Source organism: Emydura macquarii, unplaced genomic scaffold (assembly GCF_026122565.2).
Source record: "Emydura macquarii macquarii isolate MOO-44397 ecotype Brisbane River unplaced genomic scaffold, CSIRO-AGI_Emac_v2 contig_3530, whole genome shotgun sequence".
In the NCBI taxonomy this organism is placed as follows: domain Eukaryota; kingdom Metazoa; phylum Chordata; order Testudines; family Chelidae; genus Emydura; species Emydura macquarii.
Window position 1 is genome coordinate 9,606,096 of NW_027133667.1, and position 25,184 is coordinate 9,631,279.

Consider the following 25,184-nt stretch of genomic DNA (forward strand, 5'->3'; position numbering starts at 1 on the left):
TCGTCTTGGCCATATTAGCAAATGTTTTTGATGCCAGATTTTTTCACTGAGCTGAAGAAGCTACGTGTCCCATTAGAATCAAGTGCACCTCTCACAAATCTGTCCATTTGTTCTTCACCAACATCTGCTGTTTTCTGTAGAGACTCTTGTACAACTGATGTTATAGGCAGTCCAGCAGGTATGTTGATAAGCAACTCTGGATGTAATGCAGGGTCAAATTGGTTTGTCATATTGTTGATGACAGGAAAGCTAAAGTCAGCGCCTGGGCCTCATAAACTTTGTTTTGGAGAAGGCGAGGTCTCCATGTCTTCTTCTTCAGCCAGCTCCTGGAGAAGTATGCTCTCCTACCCTGGACATACCTCCTTCGGGTTGTGTTTCCACCCGCATTCCTATGTCTCATACAGTTCTGACAGTTCCAATGGTACCATCATTCAAATTGGGATCTGATTTCTTGCCATCAGAGGATTTGTATAGAGGGCAGAGACTGCCCTTCCCCTACCATTGATGCAAATATCCGAAGGCTACTATTGCCAACTCAGTGGCAATATCCTGTGGTTTTCCCAACAAAGGAGCCACTGGTTTTCCCAACAAAAACCCCACTCCTTGAGGCCCTCCACAACATCCAACAGATCTGTCTTCTTGCCTATACTTGGAATCCTGGCCTCAGTATCAGCCTTTGGAACCTTCCCGTTCAGTAAAGGAAGAATACCCTGTCTCTCCTCTTCAGGTGTTCTTGACTAAGCATTCGGAAGGATTTGGGAGGTTGGAGAATGAGCCTCTCAGCCTGGCTCTGACAGTACTGCCAGAACAAGAGCAGTTTCCTTTGTTGTCTTCGGATGTCACTGTGTCTTCCATTTCCTCCTTGCTCCCAGATGACTACTGCCAGTTGGAGACCTCTTATGCACTGTTGCTGAGGACCTCCACATTTTACTGGAGGACATACGGGACAAACAGCATCAGCTTCTTGACATTTTACATGCCTTGGTATCAACCAGAGTGGCTCTACTGATCAACGATGCTATTCTTTAACTGGCTCGGACTGTCTGGCACACTCCGTCCACTTGCGCACACACCTCCAAGGGGGAAGAGAAGAGGTACTATGAACCGGTGAAGGAGTCTGAGTTTATGTTCTCTCATTCCCTCCCCCCCTCAATTCCATCGTGATACAAGTAGTATCAGAATGGGCCACCCACACTCCACCCCAGAAGACAAGGAAGGTAAGTGACTGACATTCTGGGTCACAAAGTTTTCTCCTAGGCCAGCCTTCAATCCCAGATTTCCAATTACCTGGCACTATTTTCTAAATATGACTTGCTTACTTATGGCTAGTAGCGGACTTTGCAGACGAGCTTTCCAATAGGATCAGGCCTGCTTCCACATTATTTTAGAGGACGACAAACTGGCTGCAAGGATGACACTCCAGGCCGCTGTGGTTGCGGCGGACACTCTTCGTACACAATGGCTATGGGTATCATAAGAAGGGATTTGTAGTTGTATTCATCTGGGTACCCACGGGAAGTACAGAATGCCATAGATGATCTCCCTTTCAATGAGTCTGAACTTTTCAATCAGAAGAACGACTATTCTCTCCACTCCCCCAAGGATTCCAGAACCACTTTATGATCGGTGGGTGTTTAAACACCAGCCCCCAAACACAAATTCTACCACACACCACTGACACAATGATTCAGAACTGCTCAATTCTTCCATAAATGGTCCTATGAGCCTCCTTGCAAGCACAGAAGACCCTGCAGTTCCAGGCTCCTCATCACAGCCTTCAACATCTCATATTCAGTCTATGCAAAAACAATATTTCTGAGTGCACCTGGAGAGCCATCAACCCACCTCACTTCCTGCCATACATCCGACCCATCCCCTTTGAGGGGCACATAGTGCTCTTTTACTAGCTTGGAGTGTGATAATAATGGACAGGTGGGTCCTGGATGTCATTTGGCATAGCCATATGATCAAGTTCACAATGCTACCTCACCCACCCACACCCTGCCCCAGCCCCACATCAGGGATCACTCTCATGACAGTATCCTCGCCATAGAGGCGGACTCTCTTCTTTAAAGGGGAGCGCTATAACCCGTTCCAATGACTTACCAGGGCGCAGGGTTCTAATCCACGTATTTCCTTGGACCCAAGAAAAAGGGTGGATGGAAACCAATCTTGCACCTGTGTGGTCTCAGTCAGTTCATATGCAAGCCCAAGTATCACATGGTCATCATACTCTTACTGGAAAAAAGATATGTGGTTTGCAGCTCTCAATATGCAGGATGCCTATTTTCATATAGACATCCATCCAACTCACAGAAGATTCCTGAGATTCATGGTAGGCCGTCAACACTTCCAATACAGGGTCTTATCATTTAGACCCACCACTGCTCTGTGGATCTTCACCAAATTTTTCTCTTTAGTGATGATCCCCTGATGTTGGAGGTGGGCCTTATATTCCCCTGCCTCAGTGACTGGCTGCTATCGGTGCAATGCAAAAAGTAGGCTCATGACTCGACCTCCATGCTGCTCAGACTTCTCTCCTTGCTGTCAGTGAGTGTAAATGTCAAAAAATGGACTTTGGATCCCACACAGTCAGTAGAATTCATAGGATCTCACATCGATGCGATCTCAGCATGAGCCTACCTACCCAGGGACAAGTTTCAGATGTTACAGGGGCTAATTGCCAGGATGGTCACTAGTCTTTCTGTAATCGTCTAAACTTGCCTTTCACTTCTTGGCCACATGGCAGCCTGCATGCATGTTATCTTCTTCACTTGTCTTCACCTGCGCTGCCTCCAGCTGTGGCTCCAGTGGGTTTATTCTCCCTCACTACATACCATGGACCTCCCATTGACAGTTCCCCCAAAGGTACTCCTCTCTTTCCACTGGTGGATGGACCCAGGTCTGGTTTGCATTGGGATACCCTTCTTTTTATCGTTCCCGAGCACAATATAATCATAGATGGATGTATCACTCGCTGGATGTGGCGCCTATATTGGCGAGCATACAACACAGGGGAGTTGGGCTGCTTGGGAATCCAGAATGGACATTAACATTCTGCAGCTTCATGTGGTATGGAGAGCATGCTCCTTATTTCATCCGTTCACTCCCGTTGTGTTCTGGTCATTTCAGACAACACCACCGCCATTTATTACATCAACGAACAAGGGAACATGCAGTCACCAGCGCTTTGTGTGGAAGCAATTCATCTATGGGATTGGTGCTTTGCCCACAAAATCCTGTTGTCAGCAACCTATCTTCCGGGGACTCAGAATGTGATTACAGATTGTTGAGCAGGAAATTTGTGGCCAACCATGAATGGGGGAGCTCCACGACATCATAGTCAGCGACATTTTTGCCCAATGGGGGACTCCCATCAGGAACCTCTTTTGTCTCCCACACCAACAGTAAATGCATCAAGTACTGCTCCATAGGGGGTATCAGTACCCATTCCCAAAGCGATCCCTGGTTATCCGCTGATCGGTCCACACCACTTATGCCTTTCCCTCACTATCACTCCTGCTCTGTGTCCTCCATGACATCAGAAGAGGTGGAAGAGGGCTATGGTTATTCTGATTGTCCCATTTTGGCCTTGCCAGTTCTGATTTCCTCTCTTTCTCCATATGTCAGCACATTCCCCACTTCTGCTACTAACATTCCCGGAATTGCTTACGCAACACAGTGGCAGGATCAGGCATCCCAATCAGCAGACGCTTCACCTCTGAGGCTGGTTTTTGGATGGGCATATAAACTAGAATGGTACTGTTTGTCAGCAATATAGGACATCCTCTCGAGTAACAGGAAAGAGGCCACAAAATGTTCCAGTTGGGCTAAGTGGAAACATTTCACTTCTTGGGCCTGATAGAGGGGTCATGCTTCCTGAGAACATGAACATTCTCCTTTTTTTGAACTACCCTCTATCTCTGAATGCATCAGGACTTGCTCTCAATTCCATCACGGTGCACATAGCAGCTGTTAGTGCTTTCTAACTCTGGGTTTACACATACATTGACTAGCAGGTTTTGGAAAGGCCTTTCCACTCGTTCAACCTATCACCCCCCAATGGGATCTCAACCTCATCCTCTTGACCTTAATGAATTTGTCCTTTGAACATTTGGCCTTATGCTCCCTGTCTCTCATTTCCATGAAGATCATCTTCCTGGTAGCTATTACTTCCGCGAGAAGGATAGGTGAACTGGAGCCATGATGGCGGATCCCCCCTTTTACCATGCTCCGTAAGGACCAGGTTTCTTTGTGTCTGTACCCCAAGTTTCTGCCAAAGATTGTATCCTATTTTTACCTCAACCAACCTATGCATTTGCCTTCTTACTTACTGAAGCCACACACCTTGGCAGAGTAGTGGCACTTTCATTCCCTTGACATCTGTAGGGCCTTGGACTTCTACCTGCAGAGGGTGAGACCATTCAGAAAGTCCCCTAGACTGTTTATTGTGATAGCTGAAAGGATTAAGAGGCAGTCAGTTTCCACACAGAGGATTTTTAAGTGGATTTTAGGGTGCATTATGCTCTGCTATTGGTTGTCAGGGCTATCTCCATCCCTTGGGATACAAGCCTATTCCTCGAGATCATAAGTACCAACTACGGCCGCACTTCATGATGTACTGCTTTCGGACATATGTAAGGTGGCCACGTGGAGCTTGGTACATACCTTTGCTGCTCTTACGCCTTGGTTCAAGATGCTGCGATGGATGCCTCGTTTGGCATGGCTTGTCATTGGTTCAACAGTCCCATCATCTTCCTCGCACCCTCCTAATTAGGTACTGCTGGTTAATCACTATTAATGGAATACAATAGGGACATCATTCGATGTAGAAGGGGAAGTTACTTACTTGTAACTGGAAGTTCTTTGAGATGTATGGTCCCTAACTGTATTCCAGTCTTGCCCTCCTTCCTTCTGTTGCAGATCTGTTTGATTTGTGGTGGAGAAGGAACTGAGGGTGTGGTCTGTCCACCCTGCCCTTGATCATCTCAGACAAAACCATGAGGCAGAGGAAAGGTGCATGTGGGGATCAACAGACACTATCACTTTCAAATTCTCTAGCTTTGGACACATGGCGCATGTGTATATCCCTCAGTGGAGTACAGATAGGGACCACACATCTCAAAGAACTTCCAATTACAGGTAAGTAACCTCTCCTTCCCTATAATTAAGAATAGAAAATAAGTGAGAATGTTTAGGTGGGTAGGAGAGGGGTGTGTGAACTAAGTTAATAACTAATAATTTTATTTTAAATAAATGGTAAGCATCATTATTAAAAAGACACTGTCTAGGTAGCTTTCATAACTTAAAAAAATTCTCACTGTTTGTGACAAACATTTTAAAATTTGAAAAATAAATTTTCTTTGCATTTCTTCCTCCACTGTGCACAAAAAGGTTTGTTGTGCAAGTGCTGACATATGCACGCTCTGGGACTACATTGCCATTTTTAGTCCCATAGCGCAATCTCCACAAACCAGAATCAGTTGACCCGGGCTCTGAGACAGGCTGCAATGGGGTTTTTTGGAGTGTTGCTGTATCCCAGAATGCTTTTTCCTCCTCTTCTGCTGAGCACAGCAAAGAATCATCTTCTGCTCGCCCTCCATCTCCCCTGCCCCTGTCCTCCCCATAGTGGGAGTCAGGGAGAGATTCCAACAAAGAAGGGGAACTTAAAGGAGGTTAGGATTTCGTAGGGATCACCCCATTTGTAACCCGATGTGCCCTCCACCACACTATTTCTGCTCATGTCAGCCTTGGTCATACTGGACCCACTGGAGTGTGCAGCCCTATTTGAAGAATCCAGCTTTAGTTTCCAGTGGTAGGTCTTCATCATCTAGGAGGTTGATTCATTGTAACTTAGCTGCTTCAACAACTGCTATCCTTGAAAGGCAAAAGGAGGAGAGTGGAGAGGAACATCATTCTTCAGAAGAAGTTCCAGATGCAATATTTTCATTTTCCCTTGATGAGGCAGTGAATCCATCAATGTTGTCATTTGTAGGTGAATGCAAGGTTTTTGATGACTTAGTAAAATGTATGGTGGAAACCTTACATAATTCTCTCAATATTGTGCAAGGGAAACAACACAAGTTCTTGGATGCACTACACTCTGCAACACCATGGAGGTCAGGCATGCCAATAAACAATGGCCTGCTGGAACCTGCCCAGTTCATCTGGCGTATGCCAGCTTCTGTCTCAGCCACTTCCAAGAGAGCAGACAGAAATCATTGCAAAGGGATTTGAATATTTTTAGTCACACCCTTCACATGGCTCTTTGGTTGTGTAAGCCATACAGGAGTGGACAAATTAATAAGGTCCTCTGAGATCCCCAGGATGAGCTGCTGGCTGGACATCCAGAAAATGTCAGAAAGGTAGGCTGAATATTTAGTTTGGACAGAAAAAGTCAGGTATGGAGTAAAGAAATCATGCATATAGATGGGTAACTGAATTTTTGTTAGTAGATGAGATTACCCAAGCAGTTTTCTTTGTCTAGCTTGCTGGAGCTGGATATGAGGAGTCCTACTTGAATAGTAATTGTAGAGCAGTCCTGCAAAAGAAGGCATCCAATCTAGAATCCTGCACTAGGAAATAGCAAGTAATAAATGTGTAAACCATGTCCTGCATAACTGCTCTAAATGCCTCAGGTGTGGGAATGTTCCCCAAACCTGTAGAGGAACAAACTCTCTGATGTGGCTAGGAGGATCTTTTCTGGTTAACTCATACAAATTCTTTTTGCAATCAGAGACACATTCAGATAACCTCAGTGTGAATATAGGTTGCCCCTTGACACAGATATCAAATGCCACAAATAACGTAAGTGTATTCCTACACAATTTTGAATCTATTTTAAAGATTATGATGTATATGGGACTCACCAGATAATGTGTGTTGTTTGCATGGTGTCCACAAAACAAGGTTTCTACAATTTACACATTCTGAAACTGTCTAATACACACAGGGTCTTGGTAAATTAGTTGGGACTTTTTATTGTCTCAGATACTGATGGGACTGGAAAAAAGGCAGATTATAAACACAGATACTTAGGCAAAGAGCGTTGTATTTTATCAAATATTTTCAGTGTGCAAAGGTTTTTGCAGAAGCAGCCATGACAGTGGAGGCTACGTGATTCAAGGTAACGTTATGCCCATGCAAATACTGAGATGAGGCAAGTACATTTCATGCATGACTTTATTTAAGCTGTAAGTTATTTAGAACAGGTATTGTGTGTTCCAGTACATTTGTACAACAGAGTGGGTCCCCTTTTCTTCCTGGGGCCCTTGGATGCTACTACAATAGAAATAATATCTTCAGTATGTGTAAAATATATACATGTATCTTCTGGGTGAAAGACAAGATTGTTTTCATAAATAAAACTACTCCTTAATGATAATGCACGTGAAAGATAGCAGGTCAGCTTCTGATCTTAGGTTGTAGCAGTGCTCCAGATTTACACTGGTGTTAATGAAATCAGAATCTGATCCAGTGTCTTGCTAAGAGTAAGGTTTGATATGAGCATCTGTTACAGTAATGCATATCCAGCTTTCTTTCTGGATCAGCAATTGAGGAATTGGGCGGCAGGGGACATAGGAATAAGAGATGAATCACGTTGGTTCAGTACATCAGGCACTCTTTCTTTTTAGCTAACAGAGAGTTTTATGCTAATGCCTGTCACTATAGTATCTGAATGCCTTCCATGTAAAATTGATTAAAATAACAAAGTCCCTAGTGAACTTCATGGAGCGTCATGACCAAGACATGGGCTGTCTAGCTAGTAGTCAGAACAGGAGTTGGGAGCCAGGCCAGTCAGATACCAGGATATTGGAGGGCAAACCGAGACAGACCAGAGGGCTAACCTGGGAGTAGGTGTCAGGAGGTAGGCAGGCTCAGGTTACTAGGAGATCAGAATCCGGCAGTATGAACAGGTAGTGCAAGGGTAGCAGTCCTAAGCAGGGGGAACCCAGCTGCATGAACAACTTTCTATTTCTGTGCTTTGTTTAACTAGAAGCTGGGAACCAGTCGGGATTCCCTGTGTTCCCCTGATCAGATCATGGGACTGAAGTCCTCTGTCAGAGTTTAGCTTATATTCTGGCAATTGTTAACAGATCACTGGGTAGCAGGTTGGAACTTACTAGTTTCTAAGAGCCTTGGGGACCAGCATTCAAGACCTGCCGTCCCTGACATGGAGTCTCTGACACTTCTTCCTTTTCAAGGTATAATTTCTGTTTGGGGGTGCGGCAGGGGTTTTGGTTGTTGTTTTTTAGAATGTATTAATTTTACTTTTTTTAAGGTTAATTTGTTTCAGGGTAATTTGTGGGGGAAGGAAGGTTGGTTGCATTTTTTTGGATGAAAAGAGGTGTCAGTGTTGTCACAAGCATAGCCAAATTCATGCTTCAAAACCTCTGGTGAGGTATTGGAAATTCTGTGTTGGATGAGCTGCTAAAGGCTACAGTGTGGTGTTCTGAATCTAACCAAGGAAATACGTTGCCAATATTCAAAAGCTGAAGCCCTGTTTAACAAGAAAGTCTGATATTTATGCAGTCTTTCATCAGAGTGTCTTTGTAGGAGCAGCTACTCTTATTGTATCATTTCATCGTTGGGCCCTGAGCTGACTATTTGGCAAAGCAAAATATTGCTTATGGGTATTGGGACTGACAAATATTTGAAGGAAGCTGGGAAACTGGCCAACTTTTGGGCTCTTTGGCTTCATTGTAAGTCACGTGTAGTGTTTCCGGCAAAATAAAGCTAATAAACTTTGTTCCTGTATTCTGTATCAAGTAGATAGATACTAAGTTCTGTGTGATTGAAGAGGAGGCAGGAAAGGAAAGAGCAGATTCTATTTTTGAGGTCAGTTACATCAGTCTTGCTCATGTGGCTGTTCTATATCTCTGGATTGCAAGACTTGGAGTTTCCGACACTGTTGTCACCAATGAACTTCTATGCCCCTCAAGGGATTGTCTCAGCAGTGTCTGTAATAAATGTGTCTGATTGGTTTAGTTAGTCCAGTTATCGTCACTAGAACTAGTAAGGAGAGGGAAGGATATAGTGTAATGCTTTTTGAGTCTCCTTCAGTAGACACTTTTCAACAGATGGGTATGGTTGGTTCACTTTGAAATGCTCACTTACAAGAGGAGCCTAAGATATAGGGCAGCATTCTGTCCTAGCTTGCAGAACCCAGTCTGCCAAAGATCTGACATTGTAGCAAAATCTTATTAAAACCAGAGCTTCCTACTATCCTGTTTATTACTTTAGTAAGACTTTGGATTTAAATATTCTTTTGGTCTTTCCTCAAACCATGAAAGTTTCTTATTTTCCATAAAAATTTAGTAAGGAAGAGACATGAAATATATAGAGGAATGAGTGAAAATAGTGAAGAAAATATATTAAGCAGATCTGCTCTCTTTTAATACTGTCACAGATTTTTGTTGCTTAGTTCTGGTAAGTCATCTTTTCCACTTTCTTCATTTAGGCCTCATCTGTGCTAAGAATGGGAGCATGTTTGAAAATCATGGTATAAATGCGTCAGATATGACTCTTGCTCAATGATTTTCTTAGTTGGTTTGGGCAGCTGATGTGGACATTGTTCAAAAACCATGTAATGTGCGATTCAAACAGTTTAGAAGGGGTTGTGATTGAATATGTCTTAAGTATATATGTGTAACTGATTGGGGTTGGCCTGGGGCGGGGGCGGCCTCTGACGGCGCCCACGCCACTTTGTTACGGGCAGGCAAAGAGTCTGTAGCCCTGGCCCTTGGTCAGGGTGGGGCAGGCAAAATAAATAGTCTATAGGCCATGGTCCTCAGGCCGGGCGGGGCAGGCAAAATAGAGCAACCAGTTACAGCCTATTGAGGTTTAGCAGGCCGAGAGACAGTAACCCCAGGGTTGGAGTGGTCAGGGGGAAGGGGAACGCAGGCCCACCCAACTCCTCTGCATTCCAGCCCAAGGCCCTAACAGTGGGAGGGCATTCTGCCATTGTATCAGCAGGGCTCCAGTCAAAACGCGCTGAATGTTGCCTGGCTTGAACACAGCTGGCCTGCGGTTGGCGATCCCTGAGCTACTTCCTCCCCCTGTGCCTACGTACCCGTGGCCCAGGTTGTAGTTCACTTCCTTGGGGTAGATTGCGACGGGCAGCCCCAGTAAGCCATTGGGGTCACTAGCGTCTGGCAGCTCCTCCAAGTCGTTTGGGGCAGGCTGCTCCGGCAAGTCGCAGGTGGCAGGCAGCTCCTTCAAATCGCTGGCAGTAGGCCGCTCTTCCCAGTCACAGGGGCCCAGTAGCTCTGGCAGGCCCTCTCGGTCCCAGCTGGTGGGTAGCTCAGGTGGCTCTTTAACGCAGTAGGGGTTGGGCTCACATCCCAGCCCTGGGGGAGAGACCTCCTCCAGCAGCTTTCCCGGGGACTGAGCTACAGGGCTGGGCTTTTATACTTCCTGTCCTACCCCTGCGCTTCTGGTTTGCAAGTGGTGTAGTATCCGGGCTGCCCACCAGGTGGCGTGTGCCAGCCTCTCGGTGTCGGCCTGGGAGAGAGACCACACTGCTTCGCTACAATACAAATGACTTTTCAGTGTAGGCTTGGATTTGTTGTTGTTTGTATTGTAGAAGCCCCCAATGGCTCCAAATGAGGTAATTGGTTTTGTTGTATGTACACATTGGAAGGAATGATCCCTGTTACAATCTAATTTAATGAAATAGCAGACATTAGAAAGGAAAAGGGGAAGGTATTCAAGAGTAATGATAAAATTACAGTTACATAGGTTAACTATGAGTACCTCGTGAGGGATCACAAAGAATAAACAAATGTGATTAAATTTTCTTTTCTCTAGCTTCCTCCCGCTCTCCCAAAGGAACGAAAAACATCCAGTGAGAGCTTATTTTTACCCAGCTTCACTTTCATTGCATATCTGAAGTGAAGCTTCTGAAACAGAAACAGGACTCTGCCCCAGGGCAGTACAAATACAACACTTATATCCTGTTCATTATCATAGGGAGGGACTGTCATTTAGTAATTAGAGCTGGGCATCTGTGACTTGGATTCCTGAGTTCTGCTTTTATTCAGCTTTGCCACTACTCCTTGTGTTAACTTGAACATGTTACTTTAACAGCCTGTAATACATATTTAATGTACTTACCTATCTCCCAAGATGTGTTGAGGCCTAATGTTTGAAAAGTGCTTTGAGGTTCTCATGTGAAAAGTGCTACAGTAATAATAAGTGGTATATATTCACATATTTTTATTCTGTAGGGGAAACAGGGATTTATGGCTGCTTTATTATTAGTAGTAGTAGTAATAGTATTTATTTTCCCCACTTATTTTGTAGGTACTCAGTTTCTAACTATGTATTTTGCGACTCATTTTCAGTAGACACTGAAGTGATGATTTGGATGCTGCCACGCTTAGTGTAAAATGGAAAAGAAATTTGTCAAAACTACAGAAATAATGTGATGTGTATATATGTCCCCAAATTCATATTCTTTCCAAGCAGAGGCTACTAGTGAAGTTGGTTGTAGAGTTTTCTTTCTGTTTCCTGACACTGTGCTCTGAAGTGATCCCCACAATATTGGTGGTAGCTGATAGTTAACATAGAATGTATATTCTAGAGTTCAATATTAACAGTGTACCTGGCTGTATATCTCCTCCCTTTCCCTTTTTATGTTTTTATGCTTCAATGTATTTCCCTGCCTAGCCCATGAAACAGGACAATAGCAGCTGGCTGTGCATGCCTTACAATGGGATTAGTCAAATCGTGCTCCTCCCTTGGGTCTCTCCTGTGGTTTAATATGGTTTTATGTTACAGTACATTTCTTATCTTTGTAATAAATCATTGACTTGGAAAATGTAATTGAGTGTTTGAATCTGAGCCTCATTTAGAATCTGTGTTATAATTGTACAGCTTCCTGCTTGACTGATTCTAAATGATAATGTAGATGAAAGTTTAATTTGTGATTAGCATTCCCTTTCTATTCAGGCCCAGATCCTCTGTGATATCCTCTGTCTATCCTATATCTGGGCTCTTTCTTTGCTTTCTAACTCCTCTTTTATCTGTAGTACTACTTTGATGAGCTAAAACTTTCCTGCCCTCAGGGCTTTTCTCAGTACTCTCTGTGCCATAATGAAGTGGTGGGGTGAAATGCCATGCTACATGCATATCTGAGCTGAAGTATTTCAGCAGTTACTTATTTATAGGGCAGTATTCATCCTCTGAATGGTGAATGGCATCAAAGGCAAATTTACAATGTAGGAAAAAAGCACTCCCATTCCTATCTAAACAGGGCCAAATTTGATGTGGAATCTAGGGTATTTCCCTGACAATAACCAACATTAGAACTCTATTTTTTGTTTTTCTCCAAATGAACAAGCTCAATTCACAGCTTAGTGTTCTTTTCATTTGACACATTTAAAAATGAAATAACATAAATTTTATAATGCTAGTCCTTGAACATCTCCTTAGCATCCTAGTCTCACTCTGCTTGATGCAAAATGATAAACAAAAGGGCTGAGCTGCCTTTTCTGGTTGCAGAATTCACTGTTCCTACTTAATTTGGCTTCCACAAAAAAGGGGGAATATCTACCATCCGGTGACTCTGGCCTTACCTAGTTTCTCAAACTGGGGAAGGCCAAGAAATAGACAAATAATATGCTTTTTGTGGCAAAGCTCTGCATACTGGCATTTCCATGTTTCTCTGCATTACACATGAAGCCTCCACACCATTATAGTGTTTTGGGAAGCATTGGTGAGGTATGGTCATTCATATGTCAAGGATCTGAAGGCCAGATAGACTGAGCTAATGTGAAGTCAGATTTTCTTAAGGGATTTTATCCCTTTTGCCTCCTACACCTCTCATATTTGCCAACAAATGCCACTATCCCATCCAGATTTAAAATAAAAACGTAGATGAAAAAATAGCCCCATTACCACATTGTACAAATTGACAATCTGCTAGACTACTTTACACAGATACTGACTGAGAAGGAAAGGAGACTGTCCTGTGTTGTTGATTCTCTAAAATACCATCAAACTCGCATCAAATGACAGTGCACATGCATGTTTTAACAAAGCTTTTATCTGCCAGATTACCTGCCTTTCAGGATACATTGATTTTGGCTGATCAACATACTGTTCCTCATGTTTTGTAGAATGTGGATTTTCTGCATTAAATTAGCAAAGAACATTCCAGAACTTGACACTGATAAGGGTGAATGTCTCAAGTGAAACTACTTTTTAGCTCCATCAAGCTATTTTCTACTGGCTTTAATGGGTTCCAGGAACATAATATTCAAAGACACAGTCACAATGAGCACTCAATAGCATCAGCAGGCAACACTGGTGGAGAACTAGTATAGTGCTATTCTGTATGACTAGGTCCGAATTTCAAGGCAAATGATTATTAACAGAAATATAGTTTTAGATATTAGTTTTTTCTGGCATATAAAATAAATTATTGCAATGGTCTCAGTGCTGATTCTCAGTATCTGACAATTTCATTTCTATAAAGTAAGGCAAACCTAAACTTATAGGATTAGTAATGCAATAAAACCTGTCACAATTTTCTAGTCAAGCAGAATGCAGAGAAATAAGTTTAAATAGTTAAAGCCGCAACATTTTATTTTAATTTATTTGAGAAAAGAGACCTCAGTCCAGAAATTGGGTCAGCTATATTTTCTTATCTGACAACCAAATATGAAGTCTTAGCCGCCACTGGACAAGTGATTAAATTTTTTCCACCCAGCTAGTAAATGGTATCAAGAGCGCAAGCCTGTTCTCATAGTTCAGAAACAAGGGGTCACCTCGAGAAGTTTAAAGAGTTAAAGTAACAGATAAAGAATACTTTTTTTCACACATCACACAATTAACCCAAGGAGCTCCCTACCAAAAATCATTGGTGAGGCCTAGTGAGATTCAGAAAATGATTTTTTATATATAAACAAAATATCTGCAGTTGCATTAGATACCAGTGGTTAAATATCCAAATTCAAACCTTCATGTTTCAGGACATAAGCCATCCATTAACTTTCTGTGGTTGGAAAGAAACACCCCACATCTTTCCCTCATGGCATGTTTTGGCTTTGAAGCCTCTGGGACAGATACTGAACTAGATAGATCATTGGTCTGACCTGGTATGGCAGTTTTCAACTTTGTCAGAATTGAGTTGTGTTTTAATCTACCTTTTTTTTTTTTTTTTTTTTTTTAAAGGTATTTAACTCATTGCCAATGTGTAACAATTCTAAACAAATGTTGTGAAAGTCACTGATGAAGGCAGTACATAAGGACTTCTAGATTGGTGCCCCCAGAATCCTGAAGCTATCAGATCAGAATTCAGTTCTCAGTTTTGAGATCTCACTTCTTTTGTTTGTAATGGCTTGGAATACTTCAAAGGCTAGATCTTTCTGAGGAAGAAATGCCTCTCAGTATCTCAAAACTGACATCTCTGGCTGATGGGACCTGTGTTAAATATTTTTGAAGGAAACATTAGTCATTTATTGGTGGGATACAACAATTACGGTCGTGATGATAAAATGCTCAGAATTTGGTTTTAAAATCCAGCAATGAGATCCTTTGGGGACAGAAATGCAGTACTCCACAGGTATCTTTGGGACGTTGTAGCCATATATTTTGTCTTCCTCTTATTGATGAACAAACCAACTTGTTTTGCTCATCTTCAAAAAACTGAGTCTGTCTTTCATTAAGGGATGTGTTGAACTAAGCAGAACAAATGTCAGCAAAAACAGTCATCCAGTTGTGCTTTTTCATTTGTCCATAAAATTCTTCAATGAAGTGTACAGAGATAAAATCAGCTCCCTACTCAGACTCACTAACTCACCCTGTTTATACATCCAAGTATCACATTAGCCCTTTTTTCTTCAGCTCTTGTTGCTTGTAGCCCTTTTTTCACTGGGAGCTCTTGTTGTGTTTCTTGTCCAGTATGACCCCTAAATCCTTTCCATAGTCACTGTTTTCCAGTTTACAGTCCTCTATTATGTAGATATAACTTCCATTCCTTTTTTCTAGATGTATAACTTTGCATTTTGCTGTATGAAAATGAATCTTGTTTGAATGGGCCCAGGTTTCTAAGTATTCCAGATGATTCTGTATGACTGACTACACTTTTCTCGTCATTATTTACCACTCCACCAATCTGTGTAATCTACGGATTTTATCAGCAGTGAGTTTATATTTATTTCCAGATCCTGGATGAAAATATTGAATAGAATCAGACCCAATAGCAATCCTCATGGATCCTTACTAGAAACACTTTAAATCAATGATGATTCCCCATTGACAGCTACTTCTTGAGATCTGCCAGTTAACGAGTTCTTAATGCATTTCATGTGTTCTCTGTTGATATTTTATAGTGTTGATTTTTAAATCAGAAAGTCATATGGTATTAAGTCATGTGGTATTAAGTCAAACATCATACAGAAATCTAAGTATATTACATCTATGCAGTTACCTTTATAAACCAAACTTGTAATCTCATAAAAAAATTAAATCTGGTTTCCTGTGACAAGACTGATTTTCCATAAAACCTTGTTGACTAACATTAATTATATTTCTGTCCTTTAATTCTTTTTTGATTGAATTCCATATCAGCTTTTCCATTATTGTGCCTGTGCTTGATGTCTGGGTAAGTGAACCTGTAGTTACCTGGGTCATTACACTTGTCCTTTTTGATTTCCGGCACATTAGCACTCCTCCAGTCTTTTGGAATTTCCTTGGTATCCCATGATTTATTGAAAATAAATATTAGAAAGTCAGAGATTCCTCAACCAACTCTTTTAGGACTCTCTGGTGCAAATTATCCAGGCCTGCTGATTCAAAATTTTTTAGCTCTAGTAGATCTTATTTAACATTCTCCTTAGCTATTAATGTATTGTGAAGTACTTCATCATCTTCATGTTTCAGTGCAGTGTTTCAGCAACTGTTCTTCCACCTCAGAGGCTTGGAAATAGCTTCTCTTTTGATCTTAATACTCATAAAGCAGGCAGAGTGATAGCTACAGAGTAACATAAGATGTTCTCTATCCACTTTATCTTCATACTTTCAACATGTTGTTTCTCCATTGAGCTAGTCTCTGCCAGCCCAGAAAAGAAGGAATGAGTTAATCTCAAGTATTTGTTTTCAACTGAAAGATGTAATCTGTCTGTGAAACTCTAATTTTTTTTTTAATTATGGAGTGGAGATAGGTTTTCCATACTGTAGATAAGGCTGAATTGTTTTTTGTGTTATAGGCCCATCGCTACTGACCTAAAAGCCCCAATAAAAGTTAGTGCAGCTTCAAATATGGCATGTGTGGTTTGTGGCCAATGTATTATTTTTTTTATCAAACCTATGGTTACTTGAACAAACAGTTTTCAAGATATTGGCCATAGAAGACTGTTCAAATTGTGATTAATACTATTTTAAAATACTTTTCTGCCATGTTTTAGCTAATAAACGGTTTGTCCAAAAGACTTCAGATGAGGTTGTGTCGGAAGAATTTGATGAGATCTGGTGCACAAAACTAGGTATGAGAAGCTGAAAACCACATTTAAAATTACTGTCTCTAATAATATTCAGCTCTTATATAGTAGTTTTTGAAACTACTGTAGATCCCAAAGTGCTTTTTAAAGGAAGTAAATGTCATTATCCCCATTTTACAGATGATGACACAGAGTCACGGAGAGGGGATATTACTTAAGTTCTAGAACAGCATTTCAGAATCTAGAAGACTTGTAAAGCTTGGTAGCATTTCTTTTGGAATTTTGATGGGCTGTTGTCAACGTTTACAAACATTACGTTTCCAGGCAACTATAAAGTCTCAGTGTAGTCACAGACCACATTTCTGCATACAGTATGGTGCAAAGGAGCAGGGAAATCTACAGTGGCTCCCGTGGCCAAAGATAAAGCAGTAATTAGGTGAGGCTTGCTGCAAGAGGCAGCAAGGAGATAATCACCTCCATTCTAGCTTAGAGCTTTATGAATTCTGCGGGGAAGGGGCCCGTCTCTGTGTAGACCTCTTAAACTTTGCAGAAGGCAAGAATGGTGAGGCCAAGTGAACATGTGGAGTTTAGGCAATCCACATCTGTTTGCAGAATTTCCAAGATCTCTGCGACAATTGCTTCTGCGCTTGGAAAATGTATAGTTTAAAAACCTTCCAAATGTTCCTTCCTCTAGGACTTTGCTCACTTCCTATCCCCATTTTTCTACTATCCACCCCTACAACTTGTCCTCTGCATCCCTTTCCTCCTCCATGGCTCCAGCTCCCATCTTAAGACTTTCCCCTTATCCTTGATAGGGTTCTGGAGGTTAGCAGGTGCAAACATAATTTCTTCTAATCATATTGTTAGCTGCTGTGATTACAAATCTTCAGGAATCTACCAAAGGGTAGCACAGCCACAAATTCTCATGTATGTATGTGTATACCTTGAGGAATTTGGCCACTGCCATTCTTTTGATTCAAAAGCCAGCTACCTTTTGTAGTCAGAACCCAGGGAGTCTCCCACTCAGTGGGCAAAATTTCCCTGTGCTGCCATGAATCATAGTGAAAATTATCCATTGTGGGAGGGGCCTCAAAGGGCTCTGCCTCTAAAAGTTGGAGTCTGCCACCAAACCTCCATTTTCCTTTCACACTTCCCAGGAATAAGGGACTGGGCTAGTAAACCCTTTCTATTGCCCCTTGCTGCTCCAAGTCTCTTCCAACCTCCCTCTCCCTCCAGCTTCCTTCATAGCCATACTATATTTAACCTTGAATTTTCTGGCTTTCTGATTTTTTTTTTTTTTTTAAATCTACAACATTCTTGTAAAGGATTTTTATTTTTGCCTATAAGTTATGGATATATATCTTAACTCAAACTTTAATTACATTTTCCCCTTCCCTCTGGGAATAAAAAATCTGTTTGCCCCCAAGATTCTGAATGAACCCTATCTTGACTAAAATGTGCTAATGGAGTGCAACTACTTCTTTTTATAGGAATGAATCTGGTGAGCTGGCATCATCAGCCTATAACTTCAGTTTATAGTAGGTGTATCAGTGTCAGGATCTCCTGGGCGAACAGCCTAATTAATAGCATTCATAATATACCAGATATTCCTGCTCTGTCAGAACATACAGCAAAAGGACAACTAAAATATCTTGCAAGCAAACCAACGGCTTGAACACCACTCCACCTCCTTCTAATTTTGTTCTTTTAAATAGGGTCTTATTGGCAGCTGATCAACATTATGTCCAGATTAGCCTCTGTAACAACTTGTTGTATTATCAGTGAACAACCTTAAGACCCTGCAAGTTTGGAGTTTTCATGGGTTCTATGCGTGTTGACTCAGATGCAGCCCTCTTCTAATTCTTGGGCTGATATTTTCCTCATTTTCTGTGCATGATGTTGTCTGTGAGGCAGGTTCTTTGCAAGAAATGCCCTTGCCCTTCGAATAGAATCCTAGAGGAAGCATCTCCTGCCTTTACTTCAGCGATTAGGGCCTTAAAGGCATAGTAATCAGTTCCGCCTTAACAGGAATAAATCATTGAGGTTGAACCATGATAGTACCCAACAACTGGCAATGCTGATAAAAAGCCAAATGAAAGATTTCAACAAGTCTTTACCGATGAGGGAATTGGTATGCAGCACATATGATTCCAGCATGTACCTTAGCAGTCAGCATCAGTTTTCCTCAGTTGTTTATCAGTTCCTTTCTTCCCCTTGGAAAATGAGAATTTACAGCAGGAATAAAAGATTTTGGTAATCTAATGATAATGATATACTCTCTTTCCAGCCTGGATAATATAGGGTAGAAATTTATTTTCCTTATATTGAGAGGTCATTTTAGAGGAAACTTGTTACTTGTGAAACTGTTTCAGTTCAAATTGCTGATGTAAGCCCCCAACCCTTTCCATCTCCCATGGAGGTGTGGAGACCCCAGCACATTCTGTTTCATCCTTTGTTGGGGACATGAAGTTTTGGGCACCTGGTTTGGGTTTAGTGGTTATATAGTAATTTGTTCACCAAATATTTTTACTGGAATGGAGAGGAAGGAAGATGAAACAAATATCCATACACATATTGTGTACATTGTGCAGCCCTTTGAAAGGGAGTATGTTATGTTGCTTGTGGAGCCGGTAGGTAGAGAATGATGGTAAGTTTCATTCCACTGATCAGTTTGTGGGCAGAGACAAGGGATCTTTTTGCGCCCCCCCCCCCCCCCCCCTTTTTTTTTTTTTTTTTTTCCCCCGAGAATGTATAGTCTCGAAGAACCTGTAATTTCTGTTTCTGTGTATGACATTTCAGTTCAGACTTTGGGGAAAATTGAAATAAAGGTGACTAGATTTTCATTGAATACTATTTCAAAAGGAAAAATTTGTACTGAGATGTGGAATTAGCCCTAGTTTCCCTGCATAAGCCAATCAAATGGCTATTTGGCATTTAAATTTGTTTTTGTTTAAGGATGCATCCTTATTAGGGACCAGCTATTGTTTGACTCTGGAGAGAGAAGATCTGTTTGCAGCACATTGTCTTTTGATGATGGATAGCTATTAACATGGTTTAAATATTTAATTTATTTTTATTTATGGCTCAGGGTTCCATTGCACTAGGCATTGTACAAACACAGAAGTAAAAGCCAGTCCCTGCCCCAAAGAGCATATAATCTATTAAAATAAGAGGCAACAGATAGACGAATGGGGCAGTACAAAACACCGAGAGATCATTGGTCAGCTTGATAGACTATGGTTAAATATACCTGTTATACCTGCTGGGCATGAGTACCAGCTCCTTCATTTCCCCTAAATGTGCAAACCACGCAGGGTGGAAAAACAGACAGTTCTTCTTCAAGTGCTTGCATGTGTCCATGATGCTGTAGGTGTGTGTTGTGCTTTGATGTCAGAGAGTTTTCCCAAGTAGCACCTGTAAGGGAGCCTCACCCATTCCTGGCTCCTCATGAGCCTCACAAAGCGGGTAGAAAGGGCAGAACAGCCTGACCTCTCCTTCAGTTTCTGTTTACCATCTGTGGTAGCTAGTCCAAGTGTTGTGTGATTACAGCATCACTCTTTGTGAACAAAGTTGTGATTCTTATTTTATTCTTACCTAGTGGTATTGTTTTTCATCCAATGGACAATTTTTCTTCCTTATTTTTCTTTTTCATCACATCTCTCTGTAGTTCATATCTTGTTTTGGGTCAGGTGGAATTCACCTGGTACTGGGAGATCCTGTGACAAGATCCCCAGGTTTCAAGCCTTGCTCTAGTTGTTGAAAGCCTATGCTTGTCAGTGATCCTCATTCATGCTGTCTAAAGTGCTTGGGTGAGGGCCATATAAGAGACAGATGCTCAATCTGGTGGTGCTTTAAGACCAGAACAAGAAAGCTGTGGGAAGAATGCCTTCAGTATATTCTTATGGAGGCTGCCCTTAGACCAGCATCTATGTCCCCCTCGATCGAAGGGGAGAGCTGATTGGTGAGTCCTTCCCCAGCAGATGAAAGCCAGAGGAGATCCCACTCACCAGAACCATCATGTTTGAAGTTGAGAACATTGGAGCAGTCCTGGCCTCAGAAGCATAAGAAGAAGTTGGGTTCCTCAAGGTCCAGATTGTGGGACTCCTCCACAGTGGCTTCAGTACTAAAGGAAGAGCACACCCGTCAGCTTGCTACTCCCTTGTCCTGGCTTCTACTGATTCTCACAGACCTGAGCCATATATTCCAGTGCCTTTCAAGGGATTGCCAAGACCAGCTACTTCCTTCGCTTCTCTGATTGCAGCAGGACAACCACTTATATCAGGACCAACAATGCCAGAGGCCTGTGCCACAGTAAGAGATCTACTGTGCCAGTCTTCCACCATCATCGTTGATTCAGGGTGGTGACTGTCGCGGGTTCTGCACTCGTCACCTCTGGTAGACTCCACTGTGGAACATAGCCTGTTACTGCCTCTGAAACATAGGCCTGTTACTGCTTTCTTTAACCTTCCCTATTCTGGTACTAGCTCCAGCTATTTGCACAATACCAGTGACTAGGTTGTCTTCCCTGCTATTTCTTGTATCAGATTTTCAACACAGATCCTGGTCACAGACTTCAAGAACTCCTACCAGTACTATGCCACCTTGGCTCTTAAAAATATTCCAATTCATCATCAGAATCCAAGGTGTGCTGTCAGGTCTTTCACTACTGATTGCCTAGGGCTTCCTCCAGATCCCACCCTTGTTCTCATATAAGGTGATAGGAGAGAGGAGTAAAGCCAGAGATGGGAAAGCTTGATCCAGGCACAACCGGGGCTGGGACAAGACGACCAGTCTTGTCATTGACCATGTTGGATGCCTTGGGAGATACCTCCAGCATCCAGGTAATCTCCATTCACTCAGAGGAGCATTTCACTTAGGAGAGAGGCTTCTCCTACCGGTATCACCTATGACAGTCAGTACAAATTGATCTATGGACTAAGCATTACATAGACCTACCTCAGCCTGCTTCAGAACAGCAGCCTACTCTGGCACCATAGGACCAACCTTGGAAGTTTTCTCCTTTGCCTTCTTTGAATGCATTATCCTGATAAGTAGATGAGTCCCTGGAACCAGAGATGTCCTCCTTGGTGTACCAGCCAACTCTAACGTGTACAAAAACTTTTTAGAAGAATGACTGCTTCTCTTGATATACCAGTGGAATTAGTGGAGAAGAGTACCCACAAATTGAAGAACTCTGTGGAGCTCTTTCATCAACAGAAGTTGGTCCATAAAAAATATATTACCTCACCCACTTTGTCTTGCTCATATCGTGGGACCAACACAACTACAACAATACTGCAAACAAACTGATTGACGTTTTGCTCCCAGTTATGGCAAGAAAGGTAGCAATTCCCATAAGTGACGCCATCATATAAGACCTTGTGGAAACCCCTTCCTCCATTCCACCAGTGGCCAAACGAGCAGAACATGAATACCAGATTCTGTTTGAACAGTTTTACCTACATCAAGCTCACTAGCTGTGTCTGCATTGAATGAGAGACGCTGTCAGGGCTGGATTAAGACTACCTCCAAAGAAAAGGAGGCAAAAAAGTTTGATCTGTTTGGGAGAAAGATTTATTTCACGGTGAATTTACAGCTCTACACTAGCTCTTATTGTTAGATATGATTATTCTAACTGTGAGGCAATATCATAGCTTGCAGATAAGCTGCCAGAAAGCTCTTGGGAGCATTTCCAGTACCTTGTTGCAGAAAGTCATTTGGTCTCCTGTTCAGCTTTGTAAGCTTCCCTGGAGATTAAGGATTCTACTGGTAGGGCTATGTCAATAGCAATGACTTTGCCATTCCTCTTGGTTGCAGTCATGCGTGATCCCTGTGGAAGTGCACCAAACAGTTGACTTCCTTTTCAAGGGCTATGCCTTAATCTCATCCAAAATAGATGAAGCTTTATACATACTAAAGGACCCTAGTAGTCCTAAAGTCCTTACGTTTGTACACATCTAATCCGAAAAGTACTAAGCATTGTCCTCAATACCAGCCGAGGAAGCAGTATTTCTCCTTCTGTCAGGCTGATCATTTCAGGAGGAGGCCAGGGTCTCAGAGAAGAAAGTCTCTGTCCCCTACCATCTCATTCTCATCAGCCAGGCAAATATAGGCCTTGAATTTCCCTGCTCGACTTCTATGTTGAGGACAGCGTACTCACCAACATGAATTTTACTGGCTCTTTCCCTCCCCTCTGGGACAGGTTATCCCATTTCCTGCATGCATAGCACGTCATCACTTCAAAAAAATGGGTGCTAAGCATGGTGGAATTGGGATACACCATGCATTTTCTATCCCCCTTTCCTCTCTGCCTTCCCAGTTCAACTTCAGGGGCCCTTCTTGTGAGTCTGTGTGAGGACAAGAAATGCAGACTCTGTGTTCTTTGGGTGCTATAGAAAATGTGCTTCCACCTTATCAAGGCAGAGGGGTTTATTCCCAATAGTTTCTAATACTCAAAGCCAGAGGAGGTCTCAGACCAAGTGTAGTTCCTAAACAAATGTCGGATCCTAAACAAATACATCAAGAAGTTAAAGTTCTATATGGTGTCCCGTGCTAGTATTATCCCTTCCCTAGATCTGAGAGACTGGTATGTTGCCCTTGACTTAAAGGATGCCTAGTTACACATGGCTATCCACCCTGGTCATGAGAGGTTCCTAAGGTCTGTAGTTGGTGAATTGGTAATGATTTTTTTCTATCTGCCCTCTGGTCTGTCATCAGCACTAAGGGTTTTCACCAAGTGCATGGCAATGATAGCAATCTACCTCCACCAGAGAGACGTCCACATGTATCCTTAACTGGATGGTTGGTTCAGGGTCACTCCAGACGTCAGGTAGAAGCTACTGTCCTTTACATTATCTTACTGTTCAGCATTCTGCGCCTGAAAATAAACAAAAGTCGGCATTACTATTCTACAAATAGAGTTAATTGGAGTGATCCTGGACTTGACCTGTGCCATGGCTTTTCTGCCTCATGCCAGATTCCAAACTTTAAAAGCCCTCTGTTACTCAAGGATCAGTCACAGAACACAGTGAGGAGCTGCCTCTGGCTTCTGGGTCATATGGTGGCATGCATATATGTGACCCTTCATACCCAGGCTTCATTTCAGAGCAATACAAGCTTAACTCAGGTGAGTATGTCATCGTCAGGTTCCCCATCTGGATAAGCTGGTATGCATCCAGGACAGAATGTTGCCATCTCTGAACTGGAAGATGAGCCAAGACGACATGTGTCAGAGAGTTCCTTTTTCTCCTTCTCTCCCTTGCATGATTTTGCCCAAATGTGCTCCCACCATTACCAATCTTCAGACTCAAATGGACTGCCCACAAGGCCAGATTGCATATAAACGTTCTCAAGTTCTCCACATGAGGTCATTCAGTTTCTGCAGCATTTGTGGGACGTGTCCCTGTTCTGGATATTTGTAGAGCGACAATGTGTTCCTCCATCCACAATGCTTACTAGACACTAAGCACTTATTGGCTGCAGCAGGGGTGGAAGGGCTGCTGGCAGAGACTAGTGGCCCTTCAGGGTTGTAAAAATTATATCTGTTGCCCTCCAGCCAAAAAGGTTGGGAACCACTGAAGTAATGTATTATACATGCAAATGCACACACCTTTCAGTTTGTGTGCTGCCTTGGCCAGCTGGTTAACATATGTCCATGTTTAGTTGCCTAGCTCTGCCTCTCTCTTGCAGTAGCTTGCTTGGAGCAGTATGTCTCTGTGTGCAGTCTGTCCAGTTTGTTGGAATCTTTCTTCACAGAGTGTTTCCCCTTCAGAAGTAAACAGGAATCTAAGAATAGCTCTCATATCTCTTTGTAGTGTATTTTCATCTTTGGCTGTTTAAACAGTCCGTCTGTCTAGACAGCTGACTGAACTCTGAAAGCTCATGAGATTGAAAGCAGCCACATAGACCACCGTATGGGATGTTACCTGGCTCAGCTCAGCTGCAACTGCATCTGTGAGAGCATATCAAGAGAAACATTTCTTTCAGAACCTCTAGGAGTTCATTTTGAGGCTAGTTCTGTTTAACCCCCAGGTGTCACTAGTGCTACATGCAGATGCTAATAAGGACTTAATCTGTACACTGGAGTTTAAAGAAGGGGAAATTGTCAGTATTCTCATATTTCTATTTCCAGAAATGTAACCTTTCATATTTGTGTATCTCTCTCTCTTTAAAATATATTCTCAGGTGATGTGTTGTGCTCAGATTTAAATTCTAAGAATAAACTTAGATGAGTACTGATTGTTAATATTTTAATTTTCCTTATTTAAAATAAAAATTGTTTTCCTAGCAAAGATGGTCTCATAGGCAAGAAGATCTGCTAGCTTTGTGTGTGCATTTGAGGTGGGAGGACAATGATTGCGTAAACTTTCTTTTATTCTAACTTCGAAACTTTCAGGTGATGGAGTACGTAGACAAGTGCCTCCCATTTATGTCCGGAAAAAATTCTTGAACTACTTAAGGCTACGCGCTAAATTATTCCCACTGATGTTCAATTCTTTCATACCTGCAGTGGTGGTTCTTTGAATATCTCCTTTTGGAGTTTATTCAGTTGCTCATTTACTTTGACAATATTTTCATTAATATCAAAAATTTCCTTCCTTAGTTTCAGTACATTACACTTAATTTTATCTTCCAAGATTCCAAATAATTGCTCTTCGTCATTGACATTGTTACTTTGAAAGTATTTTTACGCTATGCTCTTGCTCAGAGTTCTATTTCCTAGATATTGCTCCCTGTCTC

The 25,184-nt window shown here is 42.1% G+C and overlaps 1 protein-coding gene across 13 annotated transcripts in view; it reads left to right on the forward strand.

Annotated features, from left to right (window-relative positions):
* Positions 1-25,184, forward strand: part of ERC1 (ELKS/RAB6-interacting/CAST family member 1) — a 530,012-nt gene that overhangs the window by 180,260 nt on the left and 324,568 nt on the right. The window lies entirely within an intron of this gene.